The following is a 7,184-nucleotide window of genomic DNA, read 5'->3' on the forward strand; positions in this document are numbered from 1 at the left end:
AATGACTAAAATGGACATTCTTACATATTTTCAATGATTTACTACTTTACACTATTTTATACATAACAATTTTTTGCACACAATTTATAATTTTGTAATTTTTTTACTAGACCATGATAATATTTAAATTACGATCATACAAAACCAAAATACAAATTGTAAATAATTCATAAAGAAGATCATAAATTAAGTTGATTCAAAAGCAAAATACAAATTGTAAATAATTCATAAAGAAGATCACAGTTAGCGCCATATTACATTCATCTCCGCAATGTGATTATATCTTTTGCAATAATATCTCGTGTCGCTGCCATATACAAATCGTCATCACTCGTGCGACGTGTACTTGGACCTTCTTCGTAAACTTCACTATTACTATCATCTCGTGTGGGATTGTAGGATTCTTCTTGTGCCCTATTGAATGCTTCATCAAACCTACCAAACTTTCTAATATAGTTATAGATCGCCATTGATGCTATCACAATTCTCACTTGGTTCATGTACTTGTAATTAACATGCATGTCTCTTGATAACGCCCACCTAGCTTTCCACACTCCAAAAGTTCGCTCAATGATATTTCACAATGATGAGTGGAGATAGTTAAATTTCTCTTTCGGTCCACGAGGTTCACGTATAGCAGCTGTGTGTCCACGTCGAAAATCCGGTATATGATAAAGAATATTAGTGCCTTTGTATGGAGCAAGATACCCTCTGGTATTTGGATATCTGACATCAACAACATAATTTTTATCTGTAAATAAAACAAACACTTGTTATTCGTAATTTAAAAAACATAAAACTTGTGTCACTAAAAAAATTATACCAACCACCCGCTGGATATGGAAATTTATAATCTAGTCTTTGTAAGGCTTCATTGAAAATTCTAGTGTCATGTGCAGTCCCCTCCCAACCAGCCAACACAAATGTAAAACAAATGTTGAAATCACAAACAACCATTATATTTTGCGTTGCATATCCCTTTCGACCAATGTACTTTGCTTCCTCTTTTTGTGGAACTGACGCCTAACATGTGTCCCATCTATAGCACCAATGCAATCCTTGAACATTGGATAATACTGAGGGTTATTTAATATATATTCGGGAACATCATCATTTAGTTTGTATCTGGCTTTATGACGTCGGCACTTAGTTTTAGCACGACTTTCATAAATGTATGGAAATGCCTATGAATCGTTTCTCCCGAATGATTAAAAAGTTCTTGCACAAATCTATTGCTACACCCATGAGCCAAAGTCATCAAGAATATTCCTACAGACTCCTCAATAGATATATTTCGTGTTTGTTACAATCTATAATTTGTAGCAAGATCTATGCATAATTGTCTAAAAACTGGTACGTGTAGTCTAAACATCTCATAACACCGCCTAGGATGGCCATTTAGTACCTCATTAATAAACATGTGTCCTGTGCAGTCTGAAGTATGACATGGCCTAGGTACATTACAGCCTAGTATTATCCCTTTCAAATCTAATCCACATAACATTTTAAATTCTCTATCCTCTTCCAACCAACTTTCGTCATTGTCATCACTAGCCATCCTACATAATACAATTATAAGGATGTCAAACAATAACACATAACGGCAAACAATGATACATATTATAAAATGTCGAATACATAATGTCAAATGTTGAATACATAATGTCAAAGGACAAACACATAATGTCAAAGGATACCACATAATGTCAAAACATAAAACATAATGACAAATCATTATTTCATAATAAACTTAAGAAACTCAATCTTGGCTTCATCAGTCATTGGAAACATAAAAGCATCACGATTTTCCTTTTTGGTAAAGGTATCCAATGCTTGTGAAAATTCTTTGGTCCCTTCACGAAACTTCGGAAACTTGATGACAATGGCCATGCAATCTGGTATTGTTGGGGAAGGATTATTTTGTGGAAATGTTTGTGTGCTTTTTGTCGATATAGCCTCCAATAAAGCATCTACTTTTTCCTCATAAACAGAACTTTTACTTTTGGTTGAACGGTTGTTGGAAAATGACATTTTCTTCTTCCTTTTAGTTGAACTACTTTTAGGGAAACTAGGAAAAAGCGGTTCATCATCATCTAAATTAATTTCATCACTATCTCTTTTGCCCTCCATATTTTCTTCGTTCAGATTGCTATTGTTTTGAAATTGTAAAGGCGTCATAGTTTGATCTCCAATGGCAACGAAATCCCGAAACAAAAGAGCATATTTCTCATCAAATATGCTCAAATCTTTGTCCCTAAATTTGGCATAATCTTTATTCTCCTGCATGACAAAAGATAATGTAAATAAGAAATGCTCAATCTATATGCAATCATAACTTAAAATAATTAAAAAAGAATTGTAAGACATACCTTTATTTTCTCCTCCCAGCACTCAAGTGATGCCTCTATTAGGCTTCTCGTCCCACCGAGTCCGGTTTCAAGCCTCATTAACCATTCATAAAGCTTCCACTCTTTTTCATGTTCTCCTATTTGTTTGTTAGTTGTTTCTTTTCAAGGTCGTAACCTGTTTTGCCCTTTATGTGCTTTTGTAAATTCATCCACCCAACCTTATCAAAGTGAGTACCGGGTCTATGGCATTTTCTTAGTTCAATCAAGCACAAATCGACAAACACCATGAGGGTACGATTATCCCATTTGAATTTTGGTTTTTTCAATTTTAAAGATGTTTCACAATCAACAACATTAGTGTGGTTTTCATCCATTATCTGTGAATTACATAGTATGGACATTTAAACAACATCAATATCAACCTAACATCAAACCAAAGCAACACCAATTCACAGAATTAAGAGACTAAACAAGAAAAAATTGTAACTGTTATATCTATTTTCACTAATTTCATCAATTTAATTAATCAATTTCATCAATTTCACTAATTTCATCAATTCACAGAATCAAGAGACTAAACCAGAATCAATTTCATCAAGTTCATGATTGCAAAATAGAAAGTAATTGTTAACAGAACACAAAACAACATAATACAGAGCAACAAACTCGAGTAATGCATGAAAAAGGTGTTCCAGTAGGCACATTTTTCTGTAGTTGTATCTGGAGAGGGCAGATCGAGAAAAGAGAACGAGAGAGCAACAAACTGGAAAAGAGAACAGATTGAGGGAGCAAAAGTCTGAATAAGACGGTAATAGAGAATCTTACTTGATCGGAGACGAAGGTAGCGACGCCGGCACCGGTGGTGGTTGCTGGAGGAGTCGTCGGTATGGAACGACGAACGAGAGAGCAAAGAACAAAAGAGCAGCGAGCGAGAGAAGAAACCTGTGGTATACGATTTGGGTGTGGTGGGTGTGAATGGTTGTAAGACATTAATTAGAGTTAATGTAATTTTCTTTTTCTAAATTCAAAAGTCTCCAAAAAGACAGGATTGTGCGTCTTTTCCCATCCCTCATTTACTCCCTGCCCAAAAGTTAAAATAAGAAGGACTTTTTGTTTTGCCAAACGACTTTAGGGTGTTTTTTACTTTTTGTAAAAGATAAAAATCAAAAAGGGGTTTTAAAAGGGATCCCAAACACCACCTTACGCTTCTGTTTGTCTTTTTCTCCTTCGATCACTCACGGATTGATGACCCTTTCCTCTCAATTTATGCTTTCGTTCGCGTTCCTTTGCTCGATCTGCTAAAGACGGAGAAGCACCCCCTCTTTTTCATTCGATGGATTTAAGGAACCCCCCCACCTTGTATCTTTAAATCAAAACAACCATTGTTGAGATATTTAATCAAATCAGGTTCTATTTGATAAAGTCATTACAAAAATAGACCTTTTTAGATATAATTTATCCCAAAAATAGTCCCATGTGTTAGTTAATTACAAAATAGCCCTTTTTAAATTTAAATTATTTCAAAACGAGTCCCTTTAGTTTAAAGGCATCAAGATGCAGTTTCAAAAATAGTCTTGAGGTTTGTTTTAGCTCAAAAAGGTGTCAAGATGCAGTGTCTGACACGAAGCTTCACAAAAATGAACCAACTCCGAACAAATCGAACTCATGCTTCAAAAGTGAGTTTCTACACCCTTCTTTTATGTTTTTCATATTTGGGAGATAATACATGCGTGTTTATAAAAGTCTTAATGTTATACAAGTTTTATACATAAAAAGGAATTATACTTTGTTATTGATTAAAAAGTTGTGAAGTAGCAATCTAAAACGTCAGAAATCACCAATAAATCTATTAAATTAAAGTATATTGCTAAAAAATAATATAGTTATACTTTGTTGTGAAATATTAATATCAATATTAAGAAAAATCACAAGATAATAAGTGGATTGCTATAAGAATACCAGTATATTCAATCAATAATTTACTCAAATTAAGATACATGTTAATTATAACTAGGAACATGTCAAAGGTGTATAAAATGGCATAAAATACAAAGTAGATGTTTTTCAAACTAAAAATGTATAATATAAAAGTACATTACCTAAACTGATTGAAAAATAGGGCTTGAACAATTAATTGATAATTAGTTAAATAACTCAAAAATCAACTAATAATTATATTATTCTATGAAGTTGTGAAAATGAACATAAAAACGATTTTATTATATTTTTAAAATTATTATAAAAATATAAACGATTTTTACCAAATTATGAAACATGTCATATATGATAGCATAATTGATTCTAGTATTTAACAATCATCTTATTAGGAAATTATGTATCATGTCAAATATTGTAACTTATAAATATTATGAAAATTGTTGGTTTCACGTTGCTTGAAACCTCTAAAATGTTATAAAAGCAGTCGTTATGCTGCCCAAATTTCGTCACAGCAGATAATAAAAATTTGGAAATCTATTAAGTCTTATGAATCTCAAATGCTAAAAGACTTCAATCAAATATTATTCCTGGACAACAAAATTATAAGTATTCAGCAATCTTATAACAAAAAGTTTAGGATTAGGTTGCCTAGACATATTATTAGGATCCAACACCTAATGTACTTTCAATATGAATTATGTTTGTTTCTAAAAGCCATAGGAGCTATGATCATTTCCTAAGTTGTTGGATGTGTTGTTGGGTATACTAAGATTGTGTGTCATGGTGAAAATTCTCTATTTTATAATCGTTAATATATGAGGAACGAAGAACGACAAGTATATGATTCATACTATTGGGCTTATATGGTTTGACCGCTCGTCTGGAGTTGCTAGTTACAACTATCGTCTGACAAGACGAATTACACGTTGACGTTCTGTCTTTATTTATTCCACTGCGTATTAAAACATCGAGGATGACTATCAGCACACTCTGTTCTAGAGATATTGTTGTAGTGTAGTGTCATAGTTCGGCTATGAGCTCATTATAGATCCCAAATTTGTTTTGTTACCGTATAGAATTGATATTAGAATTATATAGGGTTTTTATTGACTTATATTAGTTGAAAGAGACTGTATGTAGTGGGATAGTTTGAGACTCAAAATGGGTAGTGTCAATACCATAAATAAAGTAAGAAAACACTTAATAACTACCACAACACAACCTTACAAGTTTTATAAACTCAAAATCTAAGAGTTTTACATATAAACTATAAAACTTATTGTATGAAAATTTAAGAGTAAGGTTGGTTATTTTACGTTTTCACAAAGGATGAGATGTCTTTGTTTTATATAAATTGGTATTCAAAATCCTTATATAAAAAACATTTTGCTCATGAGAACCATAAAGTTTTATATAAGTTTGATTTACTTATGTATTTATTAAATTTTGTACTTTTGGATATGAACAAACAATATTTCTAAATAAGTCGAATACACTTTGAATACTCAACTATTTTTATACTTTTGATAGAAAAATACGGATTTATAAAAACTGGTCAACCAGATAAATTTTATAAAACACATTTGGTTATAAAAGTACTTTATGTTAAAACTTGTAGAACTTACCAACAATTTTTGTTGACGTATCTTAATGCATGTATTCTCATGTTTATTAGCAGGTCAAAAGAGTTTACATAGAAACTTTCTGTTATTGTCGCATACCTGTCTAGACGCCAAATTGTTAGGCATGTGTAGTGACTAAGCAATAATCATTGTCGATTCTATTTCAGTTGTAATAGAAGATTATTTTTGTATAGTTTAATGTATGTTCAATAACTATGATCACTGATTCACGTCGTGCACATCGGCGTTTCTTCCGGCTATCGGGTGTGTGACACATGCAAACATAATTTTCCAATAACCAACAAGTCCATAAGTCAAATTAATCATTCCTAATGTTCTAGAGTTGTCTAAACTCCAATAACACCAAGAAAGGGACCAAAAAATGACATAAAACTAGATATAATGAAATAGATGTCAAGGTTAAAGTTGTATACATCCAAAGGTCGAGAAATTTGTTTAAAATGTTGGATCTATGCTAGGACCAAGCTTCCTTGCACCAAGAGTGAACTCCTTTTCCTACAAACTTCACAAAAGTAACATAAAAGCTTAAAACTTGCAATGGAGGCTAAGGTTTTGTGTGAGATAGAGCCCTGGAAAATAGGAGACTACCAAATAAGGCAAACCCTAGGGGGTTAGTTCCTTTAAATATGGCTCAAAGGCCGAGAATTAGGGTTTCTCACTCCAGTCACGTCATGTCGTGCATTATCAATCTCACCGCGACTTTCATTTAACAGTCACTTAACAACTAACCCCAAGGTCACGTCACGGTTCTAACATATTTCATAAATCAACATTAATATAAAGCACATACCGGGAATCGGGAAGGCGAATGTTACACTAATTCTTTCCTGATGTCTTTTAAGGAAAATCTTGAATTGGATCCTAAATTAACGGGTTAGTATGAATCAAGTCAAATAATGTAGTGATTCATATGGTTCTCACAAAGACCAAATATATTTGGTGAAAATTCAAATTCATATTTTATTTTTACTTTATTTAAGATTTAAGCGAATAAAAATCATTCTACTTTTTTTCTTTTCATAGTCAATCCACTCTTAAAAATCATAGGAATTTTATTCACCTTCAACCTTGTCAACTAATGGTGAAAGAACAAAATGCAAATACATATCAATACCTATTACACGTAGAAAAATAAAGATTGAAACAAATAATTTGTTCGATTCACAATTAAAAAAAAATATATAAGAGGTTGGAGTATTAAATCCTCCTTAATAAATGAAGGTTTTTTTGTCACATGTCATATTCTCCTTCATTT

At 32.2% G+C, this 7,184-nt stretch overlaps 1 pseudogene; it reads right to left on the reverse strand.

The window, feature by feature from the left end:
* Positions 1-260: 260 nt before the first annotated feature.
* LOC145089240 (uncharacterized) lies at positions 261-1,297 on the reverse strand (annotated as a pseudogene).
* Between the last annotated feature and the right edge of the window lie 5,887 nt (positions 1,298-7,184).

The sequence above is a fragment of the Lactuca serriola genome, chromosome 2 (genome assembly GCF_051521515.1).
Source record: "Lactuca serriola cultivar US96UC23 chromosome 2, Lser_US96UC23_V15, whole genome shotgun sequence".
NCBI classification, from domain to species: Eukaryota; Viridiplantae; Streptophyta; class Magnoliopsida; order Asterales; family Asteraceae; genus Lactuca; species Lactuca serriola.